Source organism: Arachis hypogaea, chromosome 12 (assembly GCF_003086295.3).
Source record: "Arachis hypogaea cultivar Tifrunner chromosome 12, arahy.Tifrunner.gnm2.J5K5, whole genome shotgun sequence".
Lineage (NCBI taxonomy): Eukaryota > Viridiplantae > Streptophyta > Magnoliopsida > Fabales > Fabaceae > Arachis > Arachis hypogaea.
The window spans coordinates 60,612,796-60,629,298 of record NC_092047.1 but is presented as its reverse complement, the minus strand read 5'-3'; positions in this window follow the sequence as shown (position 1 = coordinate 60,629,298).

The window sequence follows — 16,503 nt, the reverse complement described above, 5'->3', positions numbered from 1 at the left end:
ATGAAATGCAATAAACCAAGAAAAAAATATAATTAAAGCTCTAATATATATACAAAATAAGAAAAATAAAATGTGAAAGTGTTTAGGATTAGAATTTGTCAACCAAGATTTCTGATCGGTGACGACCTCCCCACACTTAAAAGTTTGCACCGTCCTTAATGCACCACTATTTTGTGGTGCACTCTATGCTGAATTTAGGGGATTTTATCACCCTTTTTCCACATTTATCCACTAAAATAGCATAGTTTCATAATTCTCTCATAATTTACACTTAAGAGTGAAAACATGCTTTTTAGGCCCTTAATTGATTAATTTTAATTCACCTTTGATTCCACTAGATGCCTTGATGTGTGTGTTAGTGATTTCAGGTTGAAAAGGCTAGGAATAGATCAAAGGAATGAAGAGACAAGCATGCAAAGTGGAAAAATCATGGAAAATCAAGGATTTGGGATGCATTCTTCGACGCGCACGCACAATAGACGCGCATGCGTGAAATATGAAGTAGCATGGTGACGCGTACGCGTACATGACGCATACGCATGGAACGCAAATTTCCAAGCGACGCGTACGCGTGACCCACACGTACGCGTCGATGCTCGCACGTGACTTCAATAAAGTGAAAACGTTGAGGGTGATTTCTGGGCTTCCCAGGCCCAAATCCAACTCATTTCTGAGCCTATTATATGCAGAAATCAAGAGGAGTCAAGGGGGGAGTCATAATTGAATTTTGGAGGGAATGCTTTAGTTAGTTTCTAGAGAGAGAAGCTCTCTCTTCTCTCTAGAATTAGGTTAGATGTAGATTAGGATTTCTTAGATCTAGGTTTAATTCTTGCTTTCATCTACTTTTCCTTTACAATTTCTTGTTCCTCTACCTTTCCTTTCTCTAGTTTTGTATTTCATTCTTGTAATTGTTTACTTGTTGTTGATGCACTTTTGTTTCTTCTATTTCTCTTTCAATGCAATTTATGTTTCATATTCCTTTATTGTTGATTTGAATTGTTGTTGTTAATTTCCTTGCAATTAGTAGTTATAGATTTACTTTTCTTGCAATTTTATCTTGCTTTCCTCTTATGCCTTCCAAGTGTTTGATTAAATGCTTGGAAGGATGTTAGTGTAGATTTTTCTCCTCTTGGCTTTGGTTGAGTAATTGGAGACTCTTGAGTTATCAAACTCTTTTGTTGATTGATAATTGAAAGTTGCTAATTGATTTGAATTCCACTAACTCTAGTCTTTCCTTAGAAGTTGACTAGGACTTGAGGATTCAAATTGATTTCTCCACTTGACTTTCCTTCATAGTTAGAGGTTGACTAAGTGGGAGCAATGGACGATTGATGTCACAATTAAGGAAGATAATGAGGATAGGACTTCTAGTTCTCATTCCTTGCCAAGAGCTTTCTTAGCTATTAGTTTTATTCTTGCAATTTACTTTTCTTGTTCCTTATTCAAAACCCCAAAATATACATCTCATAACTAATAACAAGAACACTTTCCTACAATTCCTTTGAGAGACGACCCGAGGTTTGAATACTTCGGTTATTATTTTTAGGGGTTTGTTACTTGTGACAACCAAATTTTTGTATGAGAAGATTCTTTGTTGGTTTAGAAACTATACTAGCAACGAGATTTCATTTGTGAAATTCTATACCATAAAAAATATTACTCATCAAAATGGCGCCGTTGCCGGGGAATTACAATTGTGCGCTTGTTATTGGTTATTGTATATATGTGAATACTGTAAATAGTTGTTGTTTTGTTGGTTTGCTTGTTTGAGTTAGTAGTTAGATTTTATCTCCTTATTTTTGTGCTTTTTGTTTTTGTCTTTTCACTATGAATTCTCAACCATTTGGCTATGAGTTTGGTTCAAACTATGTTGTAGGAAATGAAAGCTTCAATGAGGATATGCATCAAGGATGGAACAATCAAGGTTGGGAGGAGCCTCAAGCTTATGGAGAACCTTCTTGGCAATAACCTTCTCCGTTCTCTTATAGGTATAATTCCACTCCTAATGCATATCAATCTAATGGCTATGATGAACCTCCTTGTAGTTACCAACAAGCCCCACCATATGCCTATGAACCTTATCCTCAACATAGCCCTCAACAACACTCACAAGCCCCTTTTTGCCAAACACCTTCCTATGACCCTCATCCATACAATCCATCACCCATACCTCATCATTGTGACCATTATGTAAGAAAACCCATAGAACCACCCGCATTCCAGTACAGTTATTCCAAAAAACCACCTCAATACACACCATCTCTATATTTCCATCAAGAAGAATCACCTTCCTATTATGAACCCTTTCTCCAAAATGATGAACCCTCCTATCCAACCCAAGCTCCAATGAATGATTCTCTCACTCTACTCCTTCAAAGACAAGAAGAGATGAAAAGGGACATACTAGAATTTGTGGCTACCTTGACCAAGGTAGTGGACGCTTCAATCTCCCGATACTCTTGCACTTAAGGCAATCCTATTTCCAATTGTGAAGAATCAATTGAAGCGTGTAGCATGAAGGAGAGACTAAAAACTCTAGTGGAGAATAAGGAGTGGGATTTTGTATTAGAACAATTGGAGGAAGCTATGATTGTTGAAGAAGTGGAAGAAGTGGTTGAAGACTTAGGAGATGCGGAACCACCATGAGAATCTCAAGAATCTCCCTCCAAGAAGCTTGATATTGATGTTGACGAGGGTGTACAACCTCCAAGGCATATCATAGTTGAAGGCTTTGAAGAGGTTGATCAAGAGATGGATTCGATCATTGACGAATTCTTATCTAAAATTGAATCCCCTCCCGTTGGACATGAAGTTAAGCAAATGCTAAGTTTCCATATTGAAGACAACTTTATACCAAGTGTAATTTGTGACCTTGTTGAAGATTCTTCCAATGGATGTGAAGTTGATATTGAAGTGGACTTCACAAAACCTCCCAAATTTGGTTTAATTGATGATGGGGAAGATTTGGAAGAAGTTGACGAGCAAGGAGAAGTTGAAAGAAGTTGTCAAGAGGTGGAAGTCACCAAAGAAGAACTCAAGGGAGTGGAGCTTGTAAAGCCGTTGGAAATATCTCTCCCCAAGTCATCACCATTCTTTCATTCATTTAAGTGGGTAAATCTCGTATCCCTAAGCTTTATGATTCCACTTGAATATGATTTTCTTGAGACGGATGGACAACTTAGAGTTCTGTGTGGCATAAAGAGCAAAAGAGAGATGGTTAGTGGTTGGCATTGTAAATCAAAGTTCATGATGGTTGCATGATCAAGGTTTGATTGCAAGGATTGGTTTAGAGCTAGATTGTTTGGGTCTAGGAGAATGTTTGGTTGCTTAAGTGAGAATTCTAAGGTCATGCCACCCAATTGGAATCATGATGATCAATTAGAAGATGGGTGTAAAAATAAGATATGGGATCCTGGATCACAATATGAGACCAATTTTGGGAGCCCATATCTTGGGAGAAACTTCACCCAAGCTTGGTGAAGTCGGTTGGAAATTCTGACAACCGTTTGAGAAGCAAGCATCCTTGGAGATTCAAGGATGAGTACAAGCATAAGCCACCATGACAAAGAGCTTCCCAAATGTCCAACTTAAGGACATAAACTAAAAGTGCTTGGTGGGAGATACCCCACCATGGTAAACTCTTTCCATCCCCTTGTAAATATAATCAATGAATGATTTGAGTTGCCATTGTAGGTAGTTTCTCTTCTTTGAATATTCTTGTTTTAATGCCCAAGTTGTTAGTTTGTTTGAATTGCACCTTGTTCTTGAATTGTATATTGCTTGTATTACAAGTTTGGTTAGTTTTGTATTTGAAAATTTTTGAGAAATCAAAAGATTTTTTGTTAGTTTGCATTTTGGTTGGTTTTGAGTTGTAGAGTGTCAGGAGCAGTTTAAGCCTATTTTAGTGTAAAAAAAGGGCCAGGCACGTGTACGCGTGCCCGACGCGTACGCGTTGATGTGCCAACATGCCCCCATACATTTTCCAGAGACTTGTGCCAAAGCTGTGCCGAAACTGTGCCTTTGTCACTACTCCATTCACGCTCATGCGTCCACGACGCATTCACGTCCATTTCTTTTCTGTCCAACCACGCACACGCGTCATGGATGCGTACGCGTGGATTCAAAATCAATAACACCACCTACGTACAAGCCCTAAGCCAGACGCGTCCATTTCCTCCTTTCAACATTTTATTTCTTCTTCTCTCTCCATGCCCAGAACCACCATTACCAGCCTCTCCCCAGTTCTGCAAACACCACTCCGGCGACTAACCGCCGCCGACTGCCTCCTTTTCTTCCCTTCTCTCTTCGCTCTTTCTTCTTTTTTTTGCCCTCTTCTCCTCCTATCCCTCTCGGCCCTTCACCCTGCTGCCTCGACCAGCTACGCTGCGTCACCCATTACCGCCGGCGAGACACCTATCATCACCACAAACCCCTCTATTCCCCCATTTCACCTCGTCTCTACATTCTTCCTACCAGAGCAGATTCGGGTACCCTCCCCTGTACCCTGATCCACCCTCTGCTCTCCTCTGCTCTGCGCTGCTTCTCTACCACCACTTGGTCAGCGGCATCGCCAATCTCTTCCAGTCGCTATCCCTTTTCTCTTCCATTTCTATTTACTACGTCTGCCCTTTCAGGATATCTGACAGAGGCAAGGGAAAAGCGAAGGTTACCTCCAGGAAGAGGAAGAATTCTTAGTCTTCCACTGATTATGCGACCTTCGGTTATGCTAAGATATACCTGGATGACAAGGATAAGGAGAACCAGCTCCTACCTTCCACCATTCCAGAGAAGTTTCCCAATCTGTACTGTGAGCTCCGTTTTCCACTTTTTCAGAAGCGGAAGCTCAACCTGGAGAAGAAATTAGCAATTCCTTCAGATTTGAGGCAGTCCATTGAGCTTCGGCTTGAGGGGTTGGGCCTCTCCTTCGTGGATAGGGAGCTAGTCCAGGTGAATGAGTCGTGGGTTCGGGAGTTTTACTGCAACTTCTTTAGACCGTTCCTTGACACGATTCACCTAAAGGGCAGACAGATTTTGATTACAGAAGTGGACATTGAGAATGCACTCCACTGTCAGCCCAAGATCAGTGATACAGACGCTTTTATGCAGGCTAAGAGGGAAATGCACTGTATGACATATGACTATGATGCCTTGAGGAGTATAGTTGCCCACCTGGATGCCCCTTGGTAGTTGGATGCCGATAAAATGAAACCCAAGGGGATGATGCTCGAATATCTGACTCGGGAGGCTAGGACATGGCAGCAGATTCTTGCTCATTATGTTATGCCTACCACGCGCATCATAGAGGGGAACCAGCTGTACTTTCCCCGCCTGATCAGGAAGTTTATGTGGCGAGCACATGTCAGCGGCACACTCCCATTCCCTGCTTTGGTCACCGAGATGGCTCAGCGGACTGGTGTACCATGGCTTCCAGATGACGAGTCACCACTCCCGATCCACAGAAAGGAGAGACTTATTCCGTGGGGGGCTTGGGTGGATGACAAGCCAGCCCTGCGTAGATCCAGAGCCCGCTCAGCAGTAGCAGCATCTAGGCCACCATCTTCTACAGCCGTATCTGGACCATCATCTTCTACAGCTGCACCATCCAAGCTGCCAGTCAGCCACCACCACCACCATCATCAGCACCACCGCCGATATACATACTAGTTCAGCATCTTATTGAGCGCATGGATCGGAACAAACATCGCAACGAGCAACGTTTTCAGCGCGTGACTCAGATGTTGGCATCACTGGGCACAGTCATACCTCCTTATTCCGACACTTCCGACCATTCTAAGGAGGAGGCGGATCATGAGGAGGAGGCTAGGCAGGCAGAGGCACCTCCAGAGATTCAGGCTTCTACACAGCCACAGCCACAGCCGCAGCCAGAGCCCCAGCCAGATGCAGATGTCGATCCTTCTACCTAGTCTCACTTGTAGCATCGAGGACGATGCTTCATTCTAAGTATGGGGAGGTCGACGTCGTCGGCGGAGATATTATTTTGGGTGACAATTTTAGACTTCAGTTTTAGTTGCTTTATTTTGTCTTATTTTAGTACTTGCACTTTCATTTACTGCATTTTAGATTATTGTATTGGTATTTTGGATACTTTTAGTTTGTTGCACTTGACATCTTTGGTTTGTACATATATTTTGAGATTTTTTTTAGTTTGATTTACATTTTTAGTTGATAGCATATATATATAGTATCTTATTTTATCAGTTTAGTTGTGATTGAAAAAAAAAAGAAAAAAATATGGACTATTGAGCTTAGTTTACCCTTTTTTTACTTATGAAATTTGATTTGATTGAAAAGGGGATTAAACAAAAGATTTTTACCTTTCTCAATCACAACATTGCATTTAGGTAATAAACTTTGTCAAAATAATGAGATTTTCCAAGAAATTTACTTATAGGGTCCCAATTGATTTGAGTAAAAATTTTTCATTGAGCTTGCTTGATTTATATCTTGTGGAACATGTTTTGAGCTAAGAATACAAGCTTATGAGACTTGAGCCTAATTGTGTGGTTACATCTTATAACCACTTATTTTTCCTTCTTGTGTGCATTATTCTTTTTCTATGATTGTAATCTTTGATTTGTTTGATTATTTATGTCCATTATTTTGTGTATACATGCATGTACATGATTGAGGCCATCACTTTATCTAGCTCACTTACCCAAATAGCCTACCTTTCATCAACCATTGTTAGCTAACTTTGAGCTTATTTCAATCTCCTTTGTTCTTAATATTAGCACATTACAAGCCTTAAAGCAAAAAATAATAAATGTCCTTAATTTGGATCTTTGATTAGCTTAGGCTAGTGAGTGTGTGTATCATTCAAGTATGAAAAAACTTGGGACATTGGTTGGAAAAATGTGGGTGTTGTATTTTTATTGAAAATATTGGGAATTGGGTACATGCTCATGTGTTAATTAAATGTAAAACTATATGCATTGATGCTTTTGTATATATGTTATTGCAAAAAGAAAAAAAAGTGAGAAAACAAAAAGAAAAAAAATATACATATGAAAAGAAAAAAAAAAGAAAAATAGAAAGAAAAAAAAAGAAAAAGAAAGAAACAAAAAGGGGACAAAATGTCCCAAAGTGAAGTCCAATAAAAATCAATGCATATGTGTTATGATAAAAAGAAAGAATGCATGAGTATGTGAAAAAGTGAGAAGAATGGATAGTTAGGTTAGTTTAGATTTGTATAGGTTGCTATATAGGTTAGGTGGAAAGCTTAGGTTAATTAAAGATTCAAATTTCAAGTCCACTTGACCATATGCATCCTACCTTGACCCTAACCCCATTATAACCTATAGAAAAGACCTTATGATATTTGTATGCATGCATGAGATAATTGTTGATTGTTAGATGAAAAATAACTCTTGGAAAGCATGATTAGGGGAGAATTGAGTGAATCAACCCTATACACTTGAGAGATTAGAGCGGATACACATCCGGTGAGGGTTTGATTGCTCAATTACATGTTTCCACCTATGATCATCTTTTCTTGCAAGTTTGTATAATCTTTAATAACTCAATTCAATTGTGGTTTGGCTTGGTTGTTAATACCCTTAGCCCTTATGCTTATATTGGTTTTCTTGGGAATTGATTTATTTTGACCAAGTACTTGCATCCATTTAGGTACTTGCATTTAGATAGTTGCATTTGGGTAGATTGCATATAGTTTATTTGCATTGAATAAATGATAGTATCCTTTGCCTCTTTCTTGATTAAGCATGAGGACATGCTTGGCTTAAGTGTGGGGAGATTTGATGCACCACTATTTCGTGGTATATTTTGTGCTTAATTTAGGTGGATTTTATCCACTTTTCCCACATTTATTCTATGAAATAGCATGGTTTCATAATTTTCTCCTAAATTGTGCTTAAGTGTAAAAACATGCTCTTTAAACCCTTAAATTGCTAATTTTGATTCACATTTGATTCCACTAGATGCCTTGATGTGTTTGTTAGTGATTTCAGGATGAAAAGGCCAAGGAATGGATCAAAGGAGTGAAGAGAAAAGCATGCAAAGTGGAGAAATCATGGAAAATCAAGAATTTGGGATGCACTCATCGACGCGCACGCGCAACAGACGCGCACGCGTGAATTTGAAGTTGCAAAGCGACGTGTACTCGTACAAGACGCATAAGCGTGGATAGCAAAAAGCCAAGCGACGCGCATGTGTGACCCACGCGTACCTGCCGATGCTCACACGTGACTTCTTTAGTGAAATTGTGCCTGGTGAATTCAGAAGAGCTCCTGGCCCAGTTTTGAGCTTAATTTTTGGCGGGAAAAGACTAAAAGGACCAAGGATTGAAGGGGGGAGGGGAATTCATACACTTTAGTTTAGAGATAGTTTCTAGAGAGAGAAGCTCTCTCTTCTCTCTAAAATTAGGATTAGGGTTAGGTTTAATTCTTCTCTAGATCTAGGTTTAATTTCTTACTTTCATCTTGTTTCCATTTCAATTTCTTGTTGTTATATTTTTGCTCTCTTGGTTTTCTTGCCAATTTTCTTTTGATGTCTCCTTTATATTTACACACTGTTATTGGATTTGGATTTACTTTTGATGCAATTCATGTTTTACTTACCTTTGTTGTTTGATTGAGTTGTTGTTAATTCTTTGCAATTGAGTAGTTGTAGATTTAATATACTCTTGTTGTCAATTTACCATGCTTTTCCTATTTGCCTTCCAAGTGTTTGATAAAATGCTTGGAAGGATGTTAGAGTAGATTCTTCTCCTCTTGGCATGGGTTGAGTAATTAGAGACTCTTGAGTTATTAAACTCTTTTGTTGATTGATAATTGGAAATTGCTAATTGATTTGAATGACATTAACTCTAGTCTTTCCTTAGGATTTGACTAGGACTTGTGGACTCAAATTGATTATCTCTACTTGACTTTCCTCCATAGTTAGATGTTGACTAAGTGGAGCAATGGACAATTCTCATCACAATTGATGATGATAACGAGGATAGGACTTCTAACTCTCTTTCCTTGCCAAGAGCTTTCTTAGCTATTAGTTTACTTCTTTTGCTATTTACATTTCTTGTCTCTTATTCCAAAAGCCCAAAATACTTGTCCCATAACCAATAACAAGAACGCTTCCCTGCAATTCCTTTGAGAGATGACCCAAGGTTTGAATACTTCGGTTATTTTTATTGGGGTTTGTACTTGTGACAAATAATTTTTTGTATGAGAGGATTATTTGTTAGTTTAGAAACTATACTTGCAACGAGATTTTATTAAGGAATTCTAAACCATGAAAAATCCACTCATCAAGCTCTGCAAAGCCCCTAGACATCAATTCTAAGTTTAGTGTTGGGCAGCCCTCAACAAGCTCTAAGCACAAAGGTACTAAAAAGAAAGAACCTAAAGGCTGGAAGGAAAGAAAGTCCCAACAAAAGGCCTCTCACCTGGTATGAGAGTTGTCTTCACTAAGAAGCCAGCCACAGTGAGTCATGTCTTATCTCTAGAGCATGTAGAGCTCATCCATGAGAGGACATGCAGAAAATTCATTGTCAAGTTCAAAAATCTGAGCCCATACTAACCTCCTTAAGGAGCTGAAGGTCAAGCTAGTGACTTTAAAAGAGTGCTTGTTGGGAGGCAACCCAACATTACTCAACCATTTATTTTCTTTTTGTTTCTCCTTTCAGTTGTTAGATTCATGATCATGTGCATCAGTCAAGAGACAGAATTCACAGCAGTGAAAATAGAACACTCCAAGTGGAGTATCAAAGTTGAACACCAGCCTAGAAGCCCTGGTGGGCGTTCAACGCCCCAAGAGGGGAGCATTGCTGACGTTGAGCGCCAACCAGGGAGCAGCCCCTGGGAGTTTAAACGCCAGTGCAGAAAAGCAGGGAATCTGGAATTTCCTAGCCTCTCAGGACCAAGAGGTCCCACAGTAGCTCCACCTACCCCCACCTTCTTCCCCATTGATCATATTTGCTCGAGGACGAGCAAAACTCTTAAGTTTGGTGTTGCAAAAGCTCTGCTTTATGACTTCTACCACTCTTAAGCATAGAAGAAGAGGATGGAGCAAACTAGGAAATATGCACAAGAGCCTGTGCAGCCCCCTCAATAGAGACAAAGGAGTGACATAGAAGAGATCAAGCACCATACGGGATCCTCAAGGAGGAGCACTGGCCACCATCATTCAGGTGGATTCGTTCTCTTTTACTCTTTTTCTATTATTTTTCTGTTTTATGTCTGTTTATCTATTTTCTTGTCCTAGTTGTATGATCATTTGCATTGATGTCTTAAAGTTGCAAAATGTTCCATATATCTCTCACCCTGCTTAAATAAAAAAAAATTATCGGAAAAGAATTGAGAGATGCATGAATTTCAAGTTTAAAATAAGATTAGTTAATTAGTTTGATGTGGTGTCAATTGCTTTTGTTTTCTGAATGCATGAGTAAACAGTGCATGTTTGAAGTTGTAACTTTAGAATGTTGGCTCTTGAAAGAATAAGGAAAAAGGAAAAATATTATTGATAATCTGAAAAATATGAAAATTGATTCTTGAAGCAAGAAAAAATAGCAAAAAGCAAAAGAAAAAGCATGTTGTAAAAGAAAAAAAATATAATGCATGCGAAAAAAGAAAAAAAATGGCAAAAAGAAAAAAAATAAAAGCAGAAAAATCCATTACTGCCCAAAAATGTAGGAAAAAGAGGGAAGATTGAAAAAGCCAGTAACCCTTTAAACCAAAAGACAAGGGTAAAAGGACCCAAGGCTTTGAGCATCAGTGGTTAAGAGGGCCCAAAGGAATAAAATCCTAGCCTAAGCAGCTAAACCAAGCTGTCCCTAACCATGTGCTTGTGGCGTGAAGGTGTCAAGTAAAAAGCTTGAGACTGAGCAGTTAAAGTCGTGGTCCAAAGCAAAAGAGTGTTCTTAAGAACTCTGGACATCTCTATCTGGGGACTCTAGCAAAGCTGAGTCACAATCTGAAAAGGTTCACCCAGGTAAAGTGTCTGTGGCATGAATGTATCCGGCGATAGTACTGGAAAATAGAGTGCTTAGGGTCACAGCCAAAACTCAAAAAGCTATGTTCAAGAATCAAAATAAGCTTAACTAGGAAAGTCGATAATATCATCTGGATTCTAAGTTCCTAAAGATGCCAACATCTCTGAGTTTCAATGGATAGTGAGATGCCAAAACTATTCAGAAGCAAAAAGCTACTAAGTCACGCTCATCTGATTTAAACTAAGCTTCATTTGAAACTTAGAAATTTATTGTATCTTAATTTTCTTTTTATCCTACTGTGTTTTTAGTTTCTTATGGACAAGCAACGGTTTAAGTTTGGTGTTGTGATGAGCAGATATTTTATATGCTTTTTGGCATCACTTTCATATAGATTTTACTAGTTTTTGTTTAGTTTTTATTAAGTTTTTATAGGTTTTAGTGTTAAAATCACATTTTTGGATTCTACTATGAGTTTTTCTATTTTTGGACAATTTCATGTATTTTCTGGCTGAAATTGAGGCTGGAGCAGAAGTCTGATTCAGAGACTGAGAAAGTACTGCAGATGCTGTCTAGATCTGACCAGCCTGCATTTGGAAGAGCTTTTCTGGAGCTACAGAAGATCAAATGGAGCGCTCTCAATGGCTATCGAAAGCTGACTTTTAGATCTTTCTCGCAATATATAATAGTCCATATCTTGATTCAGATCAAAAGGCCCGAAACTGGCGTCCAACGCCAGCTTCCTGCCTCCTTCCAGGCGTCCAGCGCCCAAAGAGCAGAGCCCAACGTCCAAAGGCCCAGAGAGGACCCCTGGTGCACGAATTATGAATCACACTTTTCACAACTCGTACCACTAACCAGCAAGTGCACTGGGTCATCCAAGTAATACCTCACGTGAGTAAGGGTCGAATCCCACGGAGATTGTTGGTTTGAAGCAATCTATGGTTATCTTGTAAATCTTAGTCAGGAAGTTAATTATATTTATCAGTTGAATTGCAAATAAACAATAGAGCATGGATTAAAGGTTACTTGTTATGCAGTAATGGAGAATATGTTGGAGTTTTGGAGATGCTTTGTCTTCTGAATCTCTGCTTTCCTCTGTCTTCTTGTTCACGCACGCACGTCCTCCTATGGCAAGCTGTGTGTTGATAGATCACCGTTGTCAATGGCTACCTTCCATCCTTCCAGTGAAAACTACGCTCACGCGCTCTGTCACAGCACGGCTAATCACCGGTTGGTTCTCAATCCGGTTGGAATAGGATTTACTATCCTTTTGCGTCTATCACTAACGCCCAGCCTTCAGGAGTTTGAAGCTCGTCACAGTCATTCAATCATTGAATCCTATTCGGAATACCACAGACAAGGTTTAGACTTTCCGGATTCTCATGAATGTCGCCATCAGTTCTAGCTTATACCACGGAGATTCTGATTAAGGAATCTAAGAGATACTCATTCAATCGTATATAGAACGGAGGTGGTTGTCAGGCACACGTTCATGATTTGAGGAAGGTGATGAGTGTCACAGATCATCACCTCCATCACAGTTAAGCGCGAATGAACATCTTAGATAGGAACAAGCGTGTTTGAATGGAAAACAGAAATACTTGCATTAATTCATCGAGACACAGCAGAGCTTCTCACCCCCAACAATGGGGTTTAGAGACTCATGCCGTCAGGGAATACAAAGTTTAGATCTAAAAATGTCATGAGATGCAAAATAAGTCTCTAAAAGTTGTTTAAATACTAAACTAGTAGCCTAGGTTTACAACAAATGAGTAAACTATGATGGATGATGCAGAGATCCACTTCTGGGGCCCACTAGATGTGTACTGGGCTGAGAATTAAGAAATCCACGTGCAGAGGCCATTTGTGGAGTTGAACGCCAGTTTTTGTGCCAGTTTGGGCGTTCAACTCCAGCTTTTGATCCTTTTCTGGCGCTGGACACCAAAATTGGGCAGAGAACTGGCGTTGAACGCCAGTTTACGTCGTCTATTTTTGTGCAAAGTATGAACTATTATATATTGCTGGAAAGCCCTGGATGTCTACTTTCCAACGCAATTGGAAGCATGCCATTTCAAGTTCTGTAGCTCCAGAAAATCCACTTTGAGTGCAGGGAGGTCAGAATCCAACAGCATTAGCAGTCCTTTTTCAGCCTGAATCAGATTTTTGCTCAGCTCCTTCAATTTCAGCCAGAAAAATACCTAAAATTACAGAAAAACACACAACTCATAGTAAAGTCCATAAATATGAATTTTTCCTAAAAAATAATGAAAATAGACTAAAAACCAACTAAAACATCTTCAAAACTATATGAAATTAACCCCAAAAAGCGTATAAAATATCCGGTCATCACAACACCAAACTTAAACTGTTGCTTGTCCTCAAGCAACTAGACAAATAAAATAGAAGACTAATAGGTTGAGAAGCAATAATATCTCAGAGTTTTTGAGTGGAGCTCAGACTCTAATTAGATGAGCGGGACTAGTAGCTTTTTGCTTCTGAACAGTTTTGGCATCTCACTTTATCCATTGAAGCTCAGAGTGATTGGCATCTATAGGAACTTAGAATTCAGATAGTGTTATTGATTCTCTTAGTTCAGTGTGATGATTCTTGAACACAGCTTCTTTATGAGTCTTGACCGTGGCCCTAAGCACTTTGTTTTCCAGTATTACCACCGGATACATAAATGCCACAGACACATAATTGGGTGAACCTTTTAGATTGTGACTCAGCTTTGCTAAAGTCCCCAATTAGAGGTGTTCAGAGTTCTTAAGCACACTCTTCTTTTTGCTTTGGACCTTGACTTTAACCGCTCAGTCTCAAGTTTTCACTTGACACCTTCACGCCACAAGCACATGGTTAGGGACAGCTTGGTTTAGCCGCTTAGACCAGGATTTTATTCCTTTAGGCCCTCCTATCCACTGATGCTCAAAGCCTTGGGATCCTTTTTATTTTCCCTTGCCTTTTGGTTTTAAGGGTTATTGGCTGTTTGCTCTTGCCTCTTGGTTTTAAGAGCTTTTGGCTTTTTCTGCTTGCTTTTTCTTTTTCTTTCTATTTTTTTTCTGCAAGCTTTGTTCTTTGCTGCTTTTTCTTGCTTCAAGAATCATTTTTATGATTTTTCAGATTATCAATAACATGTCTCATGTTCATCATTCTTTCAAGAGACAACATATTTAACAGTCTTAAACAACAAATTCAAAAGACATATGCACTATTCAAGCATTCATTCAGAAGACAGAAAGCATTGCCACCACATGTTACTAATTAGAATTTTTCTTATTAAAAACTCGAAATTTTATTGCCTCTTATTCAAAAGATCTACTATTTTATTCATGTTTGCTAATGATGAGAAAAATAGACTATAAATTAATTGGGGATAAAATCAAACTAGACACTAACTACTACTAATGATCATGTAATGAAGACACAAACATAGATAAGCACTTAACATAGAGAAAACAAAAAATAGAGAAAGTAAGAACAAGGAACGAGTCCACCTTAGTGATGATGGCATTTCCTTCTTGAGGCACCAATGATGTTCTTGAGCTCTTTTATGTCTCTTCCTTGCCTTTGTGGCTTGATTCCTAGTGATTTTTGGTATTTCTATCCTCAGTTGCTTCCAATAATTATGTGGAGGGAAGTGCATCCCCTGAGGTATCTCTTGATTTGAAGCCACATATTCTACCACTGAGCTATAGATCCTTCACATAATTGTTTTACCACACCAAACTTAGAATGTTGCTCGCCCTCGAGCAAAAGAAGAGGGAATAGATGAAGAAGAAGATGTGGAAAGAAAAAACTAGGATTATGAGGAGGGAAGGTGGGGATCCTGTGGGGTCCACAGATCTTGAAATGATCCTGTGAGGTCCACAGATCTTTAGGTGTCAAGGCATTTACATCCCTGCACCAATTTAGGCATGCAAAATGACCTTGCACACAACTCTGGGCGTTCAGCGCCAGGTTGGTGCCCATTTTGGGCGTTCAACGCCCATTTACTAGCCATTTCTGGCGTTGAACGCCAGAACCATGCTTGTTCTGGGCATTCAGCACCAGGATGTTGCCCATTTTGGGGGTTCAGCGCCAGAACCATGCTCTGTTCTGGCGTTGAACGCCAGACAGGTGCTTCCTCCAGGGTGTGATTTTTCTTCTGCTGTTTTTGATTCCGTTTTCAATTTTTAATATTTATTTTGTGACTCGACATGATCATGAACCTAATAAAACATGAAAAACCATGAGAATAAATAAAAATTGGGTTGCCTCCCAACAAGCGCTTCTTTAATGTCCTTAGCTGGACCTTGCTGAGCTTTTAATCTAGCTTCAGCCTTGAGCATTCTTGCTCAATGTTGCCTTCAAGATAATGCTTGATTCTCTGTCCATTGACAATGAACTTCTTATCAGAATCAATATCTTGAAGCTCCACATAACCATATGGTGATACACTTGTAATCACGTATGGTCCCCTCCACCGGGATTTCAGTTTCCCGGGGAATAGCCTGAGTCTAGAGTTAAACAACAGAACCTTCTGTCCTGGTTCAAAGATTCTAGATGACAGCTTTCTGTCATGCCACTTTTTTTATTTTTCTTTATAAAGCTTGGCATTTTCGAAAGCTGTGAATCTGAATTCCTCTAGCTCATTTAGCTGGAGCAATCGTTTTTCTCCTGCTAGTTTGGCATCAAAGTTTAGGAATCTGGTTGCCCAGTAGGCCTTATGTTCCAGTTCCACGGGCAGGTGACATGCCTTACCATACACGAGTTGGTATGGAGAGGTCCCTATAGGGGTCTTGAATGCTGTCCTGTAAGCCCACAGAGCATCATCCAAGCTCCGTGCCTAATCCTTTCTACGGGTATTTACTGTCCGTTCCAGGATTCTCTTTAATTCTCTATTAGAGACTTCAGCTTGCCCATTGGTTTGTGGATGATATGGAGTGGCCACCTTGTAGCGAATTCCATACCGAACCATGGCAGAGTAAAGCTGTTTATTGCAGAAGTGAGTGCCCCCATCACTGATTAGTACTCTAGGGACACCAAACCTGCTAAAGATATGTTTCTGGAGGAACTTCAGCACTGTTTTAGTATCATTGGTGGGTGTGGCAATAGCCTCAACCCATTTTGATACATAGTCAACTGCCACCAGAATATAAGTGTTTGAGTATAATGGTGGGAAAGGTCCCATGAAGTCAATTCCCCATACGTCAAACAACTCAATTTCAAGATTCCTTGTTGAGGCATGGCGTAACCATGAGGCAGATTACCAGCTCTTTGGCAACTGTCACAGTTACGTACAAACTCTCGGGAATCTTTATAGAGTGTGGGCCAATAGAAGCCACATTGGAGGACCTTGGTGGCTGTTCGCTCACCTCCGAAATGGCCTCCATATTGAGATCCGTGGCAATGCCACAGGATCCTCTGTGCTTCTTTTCTAGGCACACACCTACGGATAATTCCGTTTGCACATCTCTTAAAGAGATAAGGTTCATCCCACAAGTAGTACTTTGCATCAGTAATTAATTTCTTCTTTTGTATCCTGTTGTACTCCTTGG